The sequence below is a fragment of the Rhinichthys klamathensis genome, unplaced genomic scaffold (assembly GCF_029890125.1).
Source record: "Rhinichthys klamathensis goyatoka isolate OS25496 unplaced genomic scaffold, OSU_Roscu_1.1 h1tg000046l_1, whole genome shotgun sequence".
In the NCBI taxonomy this organism is placed as follows: Eukaryota; Metazoa; Chordata; class Actinopteri; order Cypriniformes; family Leuciscidae; genus Rhinichthys; species Rhinichthys klamathensis.
Genome location: NW_026606593.1, coordinates 1,868,686 through 1,884,829, shown reverse-complemented (window position 1 = coordinate 1,884,829; position 16,144 = coordinate 1,868,686). Strand labels below are relative to the sequence as shown.

General features: G+C 39.8%; 1 pseudogene; it reads left to right on the top strand.

Moving 5' to 3' along the window:
- The first annotated feature begins 234 nt into the window (after nt 1–234).
- On the top strand, nt 235–351 carry LOC130082551 (5S ribosomal RNA; annotated as a pseudogene).
- The last annotated feature ends 15,793 nt before the right edge of the window (nt 352–16,144 follow it).

The window sequence follows — 16,144 nt, the reverse complement described above, 5'->3', positions numbered from 1 at the left end:
TCAGTTTCTATTCACTAACATCATAGTGACAATTATAATAAAATATATATCAGATAATCAACTTATTTTGTGTTTCCCACAAAGAACATCAAACGGATTTGTAAAAACAAGAGGAGAGTAAATAAATGATGACAATTTGCTAACACTTTATTTCTATGGTCCACTTTAGACATTTTACTAACTATAAGTACCTTTGCAACTAAATGTCAACTAACTCTCATTACTCTCTAACTCACCAGCAGCCATATCACCCTGTAGCCCAAGACTGGTTGCCCACTGAAGCTAAGCAGGGCTGAGCCTGGTTAGTACCTGGATGGGAGACCTCCTGAGAAAACCAGGTTGCTGCTGGAAGAGGTGTTAGAGAGGCCAGTCGGGGGTGCTCACCCTGTGGTCTGTGTGGGTCCTAATGCCCCAGTGTAGTGACGGGGACCTTATACTGTCAAAGAGCACCGTCCTTCAGGTGAGACATTAAACCGAGGTCTTGACTCTCCGTGGTCATTAAAAAAAAAAATCCTAGGATGTCTTTCGAAAGAGTAGGGGTATAACCCCGGCATCCTGGCCAAATTTGCCCCTTGGCCTCTGTCCATCATGGCCTCCTAATCATCCCTACTCACTTAAAAAAGTTGGGTTAAAAACGACCCAACAGCTAACCCAATGGTGGGTTGATATAGCACCGACCTATTGTTGGGTTATTTTAACCCAATAAATTAGGTAACTAGTATTACCCAATAAATTGGGTTACAAAAACGAATCTGTTGGGTTATTTGGCCAAAATGCTTTAATCAACCTATTATTAATATTAATTATAATTACTATTATTTCCATGAAAATAACTCACTCACTCACAACTTATATTAAAAATGCTTTATTTACATTCAATTAGACATTGCATTCAAAAGTTATTGTTGCAATTGTTTCAATAAATAAAAAAAAAAAAAGTAATGCAATTATAAACTGCCTCATAAGGCAACGTGTTGAAGGGAACACCTCCAGGCACAGAATATTAATGTTAAAATTAATTAATTTAGAGTTATGTTTTAAGTTCTAAGAAACATGGATCACAAAAACACAAATAAACAGTTGTAAACATTACAAGTTGTAAACATTTTCATTAAGTTATTGTTTGCAATTGCTTTAATTTACTTCCTTAAAATAAGAAATTCTTTCAATAAATAAATAAATAGAAGTAATGCAATTATAAACTGCCTCATAAGGCGACAGTGTGTTGAGGGAACAGCTCCAGCCACAGAATGCTAACATTAATTTAATTACAATTACAATTATGTTTTAAGTTCTAAGAAACATGGAATACAAATACACAAACAAAACAAACCAAAGCTTGTCCAGCTTATCCAATTATAAACTGCCAAAGTAGGCAACAATGAGTTGATGGAACTCCTCCTGGCACAGAATATGATGTTTTATTAACAAAGTTCGGGAGAAGCACGTTCAGATAATTAACACGGGTGGAGAGCACTCAGCAATCATGATTAAAAACGTGTATATATAGACTCAGCAGTCTCACCTCATTTCTCTGACAGTTTAGCAGCGTCCCTCCACCACCCCTTCTCCACTCTTCTAGTCCTAAACCACTTTACATACGGGGGGAGTACTCTGGGTTCGGGCCGAATTCGGAGCTCGGAGCCCTCCCCCCGGACAGCACGACAAATACGCATTATACTTTATTCCCTTTAATTGTATGTAAGTGTGAACTCGTGAAATATTGTGTGTTGTAGAAACTGCCAAACAGCTGCCGCAGGCTTTGGATACTCAATGTCTAAAACATAAAATAATTTAAAGCATGTATCCACAGCTTGTAAAAGGCTGTCTTGCTCTAGTGCCGTTCCTCCCACAATGACGAAGGCTTGTGAGCAGTTGAATTTATCCCCAAGCTGCAGGACATGAGGGAATTGCCTCCGTTGCTCCTCCTCCTCCAAATACTGGATGATGTTTGTTCCAACCTTTAAATATAAATTTTAAATGGTAAATATGCACAAATGGATCAAATATTACCCCAAATGTGTTGTCATAAATTATTACCTACAGGCTGTAAATCAACAAATGCTTGTTTTGCCTCATGGTAAGAGGGCCGAACCATCTTGCAGCCTGTTTTGTGTGGCAATGGAGGAAGGATAGCTGGCAGGGTTTTTAAAGCAACATCTCCAAGAGTGTCTTTACATAAAACAGAAAGAACAATGGATTAATCTTTAAACAAGTGCATTATATTATAGACAAAATATTATAACTTGACATGAAAGTACAGAGCTGTTGTGCAGGATTTTCTCACCAGAAGAAATGTTAGTCTGAATAGGAAGAAGATCCAAGGCTCTCTTTTCGGTCTTGCAAAAGATAATTAATTTTAAATTAAAAAATATATAAAAAATGTGTATATAAAACCAACACCAATCAATAAGCAGAAATTAAGTTGTGTATGTGTGTGCACCTGGATTTGTGTTTGTGTGGCTGTTAGGTCTCACCCCTTTATATGCATTTGTGGCTGTTCTATACAAATGCACTCTTGCAGTCACACCTGTCTGTGTGTGTGTGTGTGTGTGTGTGTGTGTGTGTGTGTGTGTGTGTGTGTGTGTGTGTGTGTGTGTGTGTGTGTGTGTGAGTGAGAGAAAGCATGTCCCAAAATGCATTTGTGACTCAAGGCTTTCCTTTCTGTATGAAAATGTTCTGATTTCTGGATTTATTGTTGTAAAAAAACTAATACAAAAAATAGGCATAAGTTCTGCTTTTCATTAAGTCAAATTAAAAAGGTTTCACTATATTAGTGATGACATTTTTTAATTGTGAGGAGGGTAAGCAACTGAGACAGGGTTTCCTTTTTCAGACTTGCTACATTATCTCTCACCTGCAAATCTGTCGATTAATGTTTCAAGGTTCCACTTCTGAAGCTTTTCCCTTATGAATCCATAGAATCCTGTGTAAAAAAAACATATAAGTTACAAAAATAAAGCCGAATTGTCACCAACCTACTATAAATTCACTGTAAAATCACAGGAGCTGTAATTTTACAGTATGAGCTTCTGCAATGGCCATGTATTGTGGTAAATGACCTGCATTTAAAATGTCCTTTTACTGCTATGTGTCATTTAATAAGTAATAAGTAATGTTAGCCTATTATAAAGGAATAAAGTCTCAACCAACCGTCATTTTATTTAATGGGCATGTGGCGATCTGAAAAGTGTTATGTAACTCAACTGACTATTGTAATAACTTACTATCTTATTGAGTCATAGTTATCTTTTATAACTTTTAATCTTTATAGAGTTGTCTAGATAACACTTTTTTTTAAAGCAATAAAAAAAAGAACACAATGAATTGCGTCCCGTCCGGACGCATTTTCTTTAGGTCCGAAAAAAGGACATGTCCGGGAAAAGAGGACGTATGGTCACCCTAGTTTAACACTTTGTAGTATTTTAAATTCACACTGTAGTTGGGATAGCTCAAGTAAACATTTGCGCTACAATGTAGACCTATAACACAGCATACCTTCTTCCTGTAAGTGACTGCGACACTGGATGGATGGACCAGGCTTCCGCTGGGTCTTGAAGCCGAGCGCGTCGGTTAATATCTGAAAATATGAATAACTTTCCCAAAAAGTATTGGAAAGACCATAGAAAGTAAGGAAGAGTATCACAACCGAGTAGTACTAAGAAATTGGCTGGCTATATGGCGATATTGGTGTCGTTAGTCGCAGATAGCGGACAAAAAGCAGTCATAGGCTACAGGGGAGATATAAACATGGAAATAATTGGCTGGACATTAAGACCGGAAAAACGGCAATAATACTATGTAAGAGCTTAAAGTCACGTTATAACGAAAAAATAAAAATAACGTAGGCTACAATATGCATACTGTATAGTGTAATATTAACTCACCCGTGTATCTTCTGTCAGCTGTGGTGGTCAACCGTTGAAATTTGAATTTTAACCCAACGGGCTGCGTTGTTATAGAAACAACCAAATAAATGTTCCGAATAACCCAACAGAACGACCCAATATATTTAACCCAGCTATTGGGTACACAAAATAACCCAACGTTTTTTAGAGTGTATATACTAATTGGCTTCATCACTCTGTCTCCTCTCCACCAATAAGCTGGTGTGTGGTGGGCGTCTCTTCATCATCCAGGTGGATGCTGCACATTGGTGGTGGTTGAGGAGATTCCCTAGCCTGGATGCCAGCCCGAACCCCGCCCAACATTTTTTGGTCGGGAAGTTCGGTCTGGACTCGATCCATTGAGGAGTAATTATGATCGGTTCAGAAATCGTCGGGCCAATCAAATTGCCAGGGCGGGCTTTATACGATGATGGACAGATGATCTGCAGTTATGTAATCATCACGTTATCAAAGAGCACTTGGGTTGAACTGGTTGGTTTCCCTCAAAGTTGACTGCAGCTGGAGAATTGAGATGTATAGATTCCACTATCGCGTCTGTTGTAAAAGAAATCGACAGCGCATTAATTTTAAAAGATGAACAGAGAACTGCAATCAAGGCATTTGTCGTTCGGAAAGATGTGTTTGCCGTCCTTCCTACGGGATTCGGCAAAAGTTTAATTTATCAGCTGGCTCCGATAGTCACTAGAAAGATGGGCCGCAATGAAAACCCTGTGGTCGTTGTGGTTTCTCCTTTGGTCGCACTCATGGAGGACAAAGTAAAAGAAGCAACACTCATTATTTCACTACTTCTTACAGCGTGTGTGCAGTTGAGTTCTGTTGACAACTATGTGTAGCTCAACATACATAACGTACTGCGTTGCTCTGATTGGTTGTAGGTCTATCCAATTGAGTGCAGAGTTTTTTTTCCTGGTTCTGTTAAGACACACCTCATAATCAAAGCCCTATGGAGCAGTGTCAGACTCACATCTGACTAGAGTATGAGTATGACGAAGTCAGACTAGAGATTCCCCCCTTCCATATGTGAAGCGCTTTGAAAACCCTGTGGTCTTTGAAAACCCAGACTGTCTGCTTAATATATGCTAACACTTTTTGATGCTCCCCAACAGACATTCTACTGACTATAAGTAACTTTGCAACTACAACTCATTCCACTAACCCGAAGCCTAACCCTATCCTAACTACTACAGTCTACAAATTCTCTAATGAGAGTGTCACGTATTGGGTTTTGTTTCTTGTTTCTTGTTCCTTGTTCTTGTCTGTCATGTGATCCCCTGTTCTAGTCATGTGATCCTGCCATGTGTTCCCTTGTCTGTTGTGTCATGTTGTCATTGGTTCATTGTTTAATTGTTTACAGGTGTCCCTGTCTAGTCGTTTGTCTTGTGTATTTAAGCCCTCATCTGTGCCCTGTGCCCTAACCCTATCCTAACTTCTACAGTCTACAAATTCTCTAATGAGAGTGTCACGTATTGGGTTTTGTTTCTTGTTTCTTGTTCCTTGTTCTTGTCTGTCATGTGATCCCCTGTTCTAGTCATGTGATCCTGCCATGTGTTCCCTTGTCTGTTGTGTCATGTTGTCATTGGTTCATTGTTTAATTGTTTACAGGTGTCCCTGTCTAGTCGTTTGTCTTGTGTATTTAAGCCCTCATGTGTGCCCTGTGTTTTGTCTAGTATTGATTGTTTCCTCGATCCTCGATTCCACCTTATCTTTTCAGTCACACATAAATAATGTTAGCCGGTCTGCATACTTCCACCTACGCAACATTAACCGCCTCCGACCCTCCCTTTCCACTCACACTGCCTCCATTCTTATCCACAGCCTCATCACCTCCCGTCTTGATTATTGCAACTCCCTTCTTTTTGGCCTCCCTCAGAGATCTCTTCATAAACTTCAACTTCTCCAGAACTCAGCAGCTCGTGTCATCACCAGAACCCCCTCTTTTCACCATATAACCCCTGTCCTTCAGCAGCTCCATTGGTTCCCGGTTCAATTCAGAATACAATTTAAAATCCTTCTGCATACTTTCAAAGTTATTCATAACCTTGCTCCTCCATATCAATCTGCCCTCCTTCACATCACCACCTCCTCCCGCTCCCTCAGATCCTCCTCCTCTATTCTCCTCACTGTACCCCCTGCTCGACTTGTCACTATGGGGAGCAGAGCCTTTAGCCGCTCTGCTCCCCAGCTCTGGATCTCACTTCCACCTGACCTCCGCAGTATCAACTCTCTCCCTCTGTTCAAAACCAGACTCAAAACTCATCTGTTCCAGCTTGCTTATTTGTAAATGCACTGTTCTTGTCTTTTTTTTTCATAATTGTTTGTTTACACTTTTCTGTTTTTTGTACCTGTTTTATATTTGTAAAGCGACCTTGAGTGTTAAGAAAGGCGCTGTGAAATAAAATGTATTATTATTATAATTTCATGTACCACTGTTGGGAAGCCCTGTCCATGGTATTATTCCTGTTTCTAGTTTCTTGCCTTTGTTTAATGTTTAATTAAACATTGCATTTGGGTTCTCTACAACTTGCCTTAAGTGGACTATTCATTACAGAATACTAGACCAGACCCAGCATTTCGTCTCTTCCGCATCAGTCAAGGTGACCATCCAATTGAGGATTACGTGGAGGAGTTTTGTGGGCTTTGCCATGGGGTGGATTTTGGTGATGGTGTCTTGAAGGACATGTTTCGCCATGGAGTGGATGAGCGTATTTACTACCTCATGCCTGCCAATACCCCTCACTGCACTCTGGTGCAGTATATGGACTTTGCCTTTTTGTCGAGCGGCTCGTCATTTACTGTGGGTTTTGCGGGTGAGGAGCCCCGAAAGCCCACAGTATCTCCTCAGCATGAGCTTCACGTCAGTCCTGCCGAGCCCGAGCTTCACTTCAGTCCGCCGAGCCATAGACGGTTCACGTCATGTCAGTTGTGCCTGTTTCTTCAGACAAGATGGCCACTGCGCCTGAGTCAGCTCTGGCTGAAATGGCACTTATGATAGTCGTCACAGCTGATGTGTGTGTTGGCAGCACACAAATCGGCTCCAGCCCGCGAACCTTCACCCAAGATGGCCGCCGTTCCAGAGTCTCGTCCCGAGATGGCCGCTGCCACGCCAGAGTCTCGTCCCAAGATGGTAGCCGCCGCTCCAGACTTTCGTCCCAAGATGGCCGCCGCCGTTCCAGAGTCTCGTCCCAAAATAGCCACCGCCACGCCAGAGTCTCGTGAAAATTTTGGGGAGGGGCAGTAGATACCGGATTAAGGCCTCAGAGGCCATGCCTTCTTGACACCCTGAGCTGTCGACGCCGCCCTGGCTCATTGCTATGCCGGCACAGCCCTGGCTTCCAGCACTACTGGCTCCGCCCTGGTCCCTTGCACTGCCGGCTCCACCCTGGCTTGCTGCACGGCCCAGGTCCGCCCACGCTCCACGGCCCAGGCCCGCCATTGCCATGTCCTGGTCCCGTTCCCCTGCACGGGCCTGGCCCTCCAGCCCTCCCCCAAGACCGCCTCCGCTCCACCACCCTGCTGAACTATTGTTTTTTTGGTTTTGATGGGCATCAGGAGCCGCCCATAGTCTCCACATCAACCCCTCATCTCTTCTAATCTCTTCTCACTGTCTCCATCTGTGTCTCTTTCTCTCAATGTAGCTAATTATCAGTCAGGGTCGTGGGTTTGAAACACCAGTGCTGCCCAGCATTACTTACAGTTCTTTAAGTAAAAGCTAACCCTAAAATGAAACAAAATCTTATTTATTATCAGAGAGCTACTTATTTTTGTCATATGGAGATTGATTAACTGAGGATGGGGTTCCTCTGAAGGGTCTTTCCATTCAGTACCCATCTTATCTTTGTTTTTTGTTTTCACAGTTCTCCTGTTAAACAATGACACACATTTTCTGTACATCTGCTTTGAATACATCTGTACATCTGCTAGAATCTTCATGCTTCTCTGGTCCTTCTCTTGTCCAACATGCTGTAGACCCTGTATATGATTTGGGAGTTACTGGAGAGAGGAAGGTTTAAAAAAAAAAAAAAAAAAAACCTGTAAGTCTATCCATGTAGCTAAAATATATTTTTGGCTTATAGAACACTTACTTCCATGTCAAGAGTAGAAACCTCTCCAACAACCCTTTATTTTTCTTCTGATTTTGAGCCAAATAGGCACAGTGGTCTAATTGTTAAGGAATTCACAGGGGTAGCCCCATGATCAGTAGGGGGCTTTGGGTCAATTTCCTGATGCTTTCCTTTCCAAATAAACACAGATGACTGACCTGTTAAGCAGAGGTCCTCAGAACTCTGAAACATTCCACGTAGTGTAAACCTATGTGTGTGCTCGCATATGGCAGTGAATGGGGGAAAGAGAAGTTCCCCCTTTGCTTATTTACACAAAATAGTTTGTGATAACTGCATGTAAACCAGAAATTCTCATAGACATTTGTTTCAAAATAAGCATCTGTTTTTCTTTAGGCCTATAGTCTTTGGTTTGTCAGATAAGCTTTTCTATCCTAATGATGGTAAAGCTGGGACTATAGCTGGGATGCACACATTTTATTTCTTTTCATAGTCCTAATCAAAAGTTAGTGATTATGTACATATCATCTGTTTTTTAGTTTTTTTTTTCTTGTTTGTTTTTTTCTGATTACAAAACAGTGGTATTCAGCTTCGAACTTTGCTTCAAATCCTAGATTATACACTGGACATCAAATTGAATCCCAACCAGTGTTTGGGTTAACTTTATCAAATTTGTGACAGTGATGGATAATTAAAAAGAATTTTCATCATTTTTGACAATTAGACTGAGGTATTTGTTCTATAGCAATTCCTTGCGTTCACACTGTTTTGGTCACGATTTGGCTGTCTGAGACAAATATTGAGAATTTTAAAAGATTCCTCTGATCCTAGGCCAAAATCTTAAGTCTTTAATTGCTAGTTTGACATGTTCCCCAACAGCTGGTAAAGACCGTTGCAATCAAATTTGACCTCAGATAAAATTCTGTCAGTGTCAGAAGTTGAGGCACAGTACTGCAGTGTGGCTTCTCCTACGACAACCGGAAAAACCAAAAACCAATATAAGTGCCGAACCTGATGATGCAATAAGTGAGACAACAACCATCACTTGCTCCACACACATTGTCTTTATTATTTTTCCATTGTTTTTATTAAGACAAGTCATAATCAAAATGAACGTAATTTATCTAATGTGAGGAAATATATATATACATATATATATACACTCACCTAAAGGATTATTAGGAACACCATACTAATACTGTGTTTGACCCCCTTTCACCTTTAGAACTGCCTTAATTCTACGTGGCATTGATTCAACAAGGTGCTGAAAGCATTCTTTAGAAATGTTGGCCCATATTGATAGGATAGCATCTTGCAGTTGATGGAGATTTGTGGGATGCACATCCAGGGCACGAAGCTCCCGTTCCACCACATCCCAAAGATGCTCTATTGGGTTGAGATCTGGTGACTGTGGGGGCCATTTTAGTATGAACTCATTGTCATGTTCAAGAAACCAATTTTAAAGGATTCGAGCTTTGTGACATGCATTATCCTGCTGGAAGTAGCCATCAGAGGATGGGTACATGGTGGCCATAAAGGGATGGACATGGTCAGGAACAATGCTCAGGTAGGCCGTGGCATTTAAACGATGCCCAATTGGCACTAAGGGGCCTAAAGTGTGCCAAGAAAACATGATGGCATGATGGATCCATGTTCTCATTCTGTTTACGCCAAATTCTGACCCTACCATCTGAATGTCTCAACAGAAATCGAGACTCATCAGACCAGGCAACATTTTTCCAGTCTTCAACTGTCCAATTTTGATGAGCTCTTGCAAATTGTAGCCTCTTTTTCCTATTTGTAGTGGAGATGAGTGGTACCCGGTGGGGTCTTCTGCTGTTGTAGCCCATCCGCCTCAAGGTTGTGCGTGATGTGGCTTCACAAATGCTTTGCTACATACCTCGGTTGTAACGAGTGGCTATTTCAGTCAAAGTTGCTCTTCTATCAGCTTGAATCAGTCGGCCCATTCTCCTCTGACCTCTAGCATCAACAAGGCATTTTCGCCCACAGGACTGCCGCATACTGGATGTTTTTCCCTTTTCACACCATTCTTTGTAAACCCTAGAAATGGTTGTGCGTGAAAATCCCAGTAACTGAGCAGATTGTGAAATACTCAGACCGGCCCGTCTGGCACCAACAACCATGCCACGCTCAAAATTGCTTAAATCACCTTTCTTTCCCATTCTGACATTCAGTTTGGAGTTCAGGAGATTGTCTTGAGCAGGACCACACCCCTAAATGCATTGAAGCAACTACCAGGTGATTGGTTGATTAGATAATTGCATTAATGAGAAATTGAACAGGTGTTCCTAATAATCCTTTAGGTGAGTGTATGTATATATATATATATATATATATATTTTTTTTTAAATACATTTCTGTATACAAAAGCACACTGCAAAACCATAGCCACTTATAAAAACACACACATACAACTGGACAGACTTCATGTCAGATCTCACTGAGCGAGCTCATGGAGGTCAGCGGTTGACTCCCACTGGGCATATATGTTCAATCTTTTGACCTACTTCAACCACATTTAGAGCCAGAAACCAACTGTTAAACTCTGCATTTGTAAGGAGTGGTTACTGAATGAAACCAAAATTTATGTTTTCCTTGCTTGTGGCCGATCCATTTGCTACAAAGCCTCTTAGATTCAAACCTTCGTCAGATATTATTGACTGCTTTTGTAAGATGCTTTTTGAAATGGAAAAAAAAGGTGTGTTTCAATACTTTTTAAAATGTTATTTATTTTAATACTTCAAGAATAATTATTTCATTACAGTTTAATTACAAAGTGACCTAATAGCTTTCCAGGCTAAGGTCACTTTTTTTTTGGCAGAGCATGGAAAGCAGCCTCAGTAGGACGGAAAAGCAGTTATTTTCCTTGGCATCTTAAGGTTCAATTTCATTTTAACACCTATTTCTTAATCATGATTTGCTGGGAAATGTGCCAGGTGTGCGATGTGTTTGAAGAAAATTGTGTGTTTATATCTTTTTACAGTGCAAGCCTCAGTCGCATCATCACGTTATATAACGTTGTAGTGTGTAGGTTGTAGTGTGTTGTGCGGTTGCTATGCTGTTCTGGGTGGTTCATAGGGGATTTCTAGATGGTTTCTTAATGGATGCTTACTAGTCCAATTCAAAAGGCCTCACTCCCAAGTCTTTAAATTCTGGTCTTTAAATATGGCTCGTTTCCCACCTTCAATGTGGACGAAGCCATTCAATAACTGTGTGAATTTACTGTTGTTATTCAATAATAACCTTCCCCTCTAGAGAGCTTTTACTCACTGTGACCAGACCTTTGTGAAAAGAGTGGATGCCATGATTTTCATATCGGATCAGATTTTCCTTTTCAGAAGACTTTAAAGAGCTGACTGGAAAGTCAGGTGGACCACTTTTATGATGCTTTTATGATACTTTGATGCTTTTGGATCTTGACAAACCTAGTTCTCATTTACTATCATAATGTGGAGAGAAGGAATATAGGCAAATATATTCTTAAAAGATTAAAACAACGTCATAGAGGTTTGGAATGAAATGAGGGTGAGTAAATAATCACACCACTTGCATCCCTCTCAAAGCAAAGTGAGAATAATTAGCTTATTTAGTGTTAGGTTATTTACAGGGACCACAATTATGTTACAAAATTTTCTCTCATGCTACTCACACACACATACAAAGCTATATAATTGTGTGCCAGTGAACCCCCAAATCCCTCAAGCTACTTTCTCACTGGCTAGATGTAATATTTACATTTAATTCTGTGCCAGTTTAAACATCCAGTCTTTGCCAATACAGAATCAAAATAAAATGAGCTGTTTTTCTTGACTAAAACTCCTTACTAGTCACTGATGTCCCCACCAGAAAGAAAAAAGGAGAAAAAAAAAGAAAAGAAGTTGGAGTGGGGAAAGCCTTGGCAATACAATTGGTGGTTGACACTGCTGTGTGGGATTATACAGCATGTATATGCGCTCGCGTGAGTGTGTTTTAAGAAATTTGAGACCCTGCAATTCAGATCATTTCTAAAAATTTGACACATTAACTTCTAAGGTAATAATGAGCTTTAGAGCTCTATAACTTTAGTTTTCTTTTTGTCCAGACATGCTTTCGATTGCCAGCTGTTTCACATAAATGTACCGGAACAAAGGTGATTTTAACACAGTCCAGTTAATGTGATATGTGATACCAGGCATCATGACCACTGGATTCAAATGTTGAGTATAAAGTAACTGTAACAGGTGCCCTGGGTCTGTGTTCATGGGTTTTACCATATGGACATATTTGCCATATTTTAAAGTTATTTTCTGTTCCCTTTGTCCCTCGCTGCATCTGAAATCGCATGGAGTAGGTACTACGTTTGAATTTGAATAAAGTGAAAGTGAAGTTTGAATTTTGAAAAAAGTATGCTTTATTTAGTATAAATGTGGGTAGTATGAATACTTATGGGATAGTAAAGTAACCATCTAATGCGGTACTATTTGCCTACTGTTTTTTGAAAACTATGTATTCAGACATACTACTCTTTTGGTGTACTGTTTTTCACATACTATAGTAGGGAAGTATTTGATTTCAGACACATCGTCTGTGTTCTCTACCTGTGTTTAATTCCTGTTTGCTTTATGCCTTGTTAGTTTCTGAGTTACCCTTGTCTGTTACCATGGCTACAAATTATGTTTTGTTTTTTTGTGCGAACAAAGCACTGACTTTGCTTCATAAAATTGAGGTCAAACCACTGGATTACTTTAAAGATGTCTTTCCTATCATTCTGGACCTTGAATGTGTAAGTTGCGTTGGATCTCTATGGAAGGACAGATTTAATTAAAAATATCTTAATTTGTGGAGATGAGCGAAGGACTTACGTGGAGCAATTTCAACTTTCTATTATAAGTTAAACAAGATTCAACTTGACTTTTGAGTTTGAAAATGACTTGTATAGCAAATTTCATAATGCTTAATTTAAAGCAGCAACAGAACTCAAGTTTTTAAGTTAAAATAAGTGGATTTGTAATAGAAAAAACAGTGTAGTTTTTAATAGGTTGTTGTTTGCTGTTTTGAAACTTTGAACTTGACTATATTTAATTTGCAAATATTAACTTGCAATACTGTATGTCGGCTCATATTTTTATCTGAACAACTAAAACCTAGAGGATCATATTTGTTATCTACAACAAATATTTGTTTACACCCATTTTTTTTTCCAAGAGTGAGCTCACTCCTACTATATGAAGCATTTATCGATTATGGCGGCTAGCATGTTTCGCTCGTGTCAAAAAACAAAACATATTTGCATTTCCAATAGAAGATGTTTATCAAACCCTCACAGGTGATTGGTTGTTTGTCCACTATGCTTCACATACTCTCATGTGGGAATAAGCTATCCCATGCCAATTTGTGTATATGTGTGTGAATGGGGATTTGTTAGAAGTCCTTTCATGCCAGCTTTCCAAAGTCTGCAACAAGGCCCTCAGGGGATCCTAACATGCAAATCAGCTGTGGTGAAATTGAAATGTATATGGGATTTATTTCCTCTCGATAAATGATAAAGCCTGCCTCTGATAAATAATAGATGGGACATCAAATATTCATAGCATGCAGCAAGTAGATAGAAATACAACGATGGGCCACTGCTTACTTCCCCATGCTTTAATATAAATAATAAAACAATAGTGCAACAAATCCCAGCAGTCCAATTAACACTGTCCAAGAGGAAAAGCTAGCAGAAGAATGACAGGGACTGTGTACTGCATGTGTGTGTGTTGGGGGGATGTTGATTTGTGGGTTTGGGGTGGCGGGGGGGCTTTGATTATCCTGCATTGGAACACATGCACATTTACACACATAGACACACATTACATTTTTTTCCTTAACATGCATGCCACTCACATAAAAACAACTGATGCCGCATCCATTGCTCACAAACACATCAGTGCTGCAAGTTCCCACCACACACCTACATGTACACTTACTCACATAACACACACACACACACACACACACACACACACACACACACACACACACACACACACACACACACACACACACACACACACACACACACACACACACACACACACACACACACACACACACACACACACACACACACACCCACACTCTGTCTCTCTCTGATGAGCCACAAACAGTTGTCGGCTGTCAACCATTTCTCATGCTGACAGCCTCGCTGGTACAGCATGCACTAAAAGACATATAGCTTTAATTTGTGTGCATGGATTCTCAAGTTTACTCTTTTCGTCTGTAGTGACAAATAAATCTCCTGAGAAGGATGGCACAGGAAGGAAAAGATGCCAGCAGTATAAATTCATTCATAGTAAAATTAAAATATAAAAACAAATGCATCAAGCCGGTCTGCAACTTCATTCAAACACTGAAACACAGAAATGTAAATCATTTGCCATTAGTAGCCAAATTATACATAGATTACTATTCATAAAATTATAATGTTATATAAAGCAGGTTATATTATGAACTGTACGTTTAAAATATAATTATTAATGATTTTGATATTGTAACGTTTATGCTCTGTTATGTATTTTGCTTTCATTTTTAATCTGTTAGCTTGTTTCCCGGTTTACTTAGTTTCCGTCTAACTTAATCCGGATACATTTGAAAACGGCATTTTCGTTTAAAAACGCTCTCTGTCCGCATTGACGCTAACGGAAAACGCTAAATTCACCTTACTGCGCATGCTAAAACCTCACAAAAGCTCACTGAGATGATACAGAAGGAAAAATAAATAATAAAGTTATCGCGCAATTCTTCTGCCAGGATAATTTTATCAAAATATATTACCATTCACTGATGCGTTCAGGCCGCTCTCAGTCAACATTATGTTTGGTCTAAAACGCAACTGCCCTCATGTTTTGCCACAGGACAGAAAATGTGAGTAAATTTTCTGTCATCTTTGCAGGACTGTGATATGAAAAGTGTGCAAAGTAACATATTTAGCAACAGAGTGAAAGTGAACATACAGTAACCGGCACAATACAAGTTTAAACATAAATATACGTGAACATGACTAAACTAATCTTCTCATTATCTCCCTGCTTTATATACCCTTAGTTTCCTCAGTTTCTTTGAGGTATTGTTTGTTTATGTGTAGTTGTGATTCTGATACTCAAGCGCGTGCTCCTTACTCATTAAAAGACTCTTTATTTATCTTTAATTTGTGCGTGACATGTTCATCTAAACGTGACATATGTGGGGTTAAATGGGGTTTTAGGCATTCCACTTCATGTTGTGTATAAGAATATTGTCGATCTATATAGACAGAACCATCAGCAGACTATAGCATTCAAACAAAGTATGATTTGAAAGTCAAAATATGTGTTTTAACTGTTGCGCAGGCTGATAATATAGGTGATCTTAAACATTTCAAGTGCATGCTAATGATAAACAATACTGATGCTTGTTCCCAATTGACAACAGGCAAATGTGCATGAAGTTATTTTTAAGCTATAAGGATGAGATCTTATGGTGTTTTGTGAAAAGTATTTTATGAAAATGGAGTACTTGTTTGTTTGCCTTCTATTTTTTTCATCTGTGCCTCATCTTCTACACTTCTTTCCCCAGTGAAGTGAAATGGAGAAACCAATCTAAAATCCATCAGGATCTTCCCAAACCTGCCTACTCCACCCCCCTCTCAGGGATGTGGCGGTGTGTGTGACTGTGTATTGTGACCGTCTGGGAATTGGATGAGATTGCGTGTTTAGCAGGCCAGCTGGCTTGGCTGATATGAATTGTATCCCCCCTCCTCCACCCCCCTCTCACGCTCACAGTGAGAGGTCATGACCTTGCGTCTTGACGGACTGCATCAGCCTATTGTGGGGCACTTTAATCCATTAAGTGACAGCCAATGGCAAGGTAGAAGGGAGAGAAGAGAGCAGGAGTATGAGGGTAGATGCAATTCACAGGCTGTGAGGGAAATTGGAAATTGAAGGGAAAAGGAGGACGATTTGAATCCATTATTGATCACAGGCATGGAAAGCCCCAGGAATGTGACATGGCTGCTTTGAAACCCAAAAAGGCAGCATTACAAATCATCCTAAATCTTTGCGATTACACAGATAAAATAGCGATTTAAAATTACAGTCAGGACTTTAACTTTTTTATGATACATTTTGTGCTAATAATAAATGGTGCAGATCCGGTTAA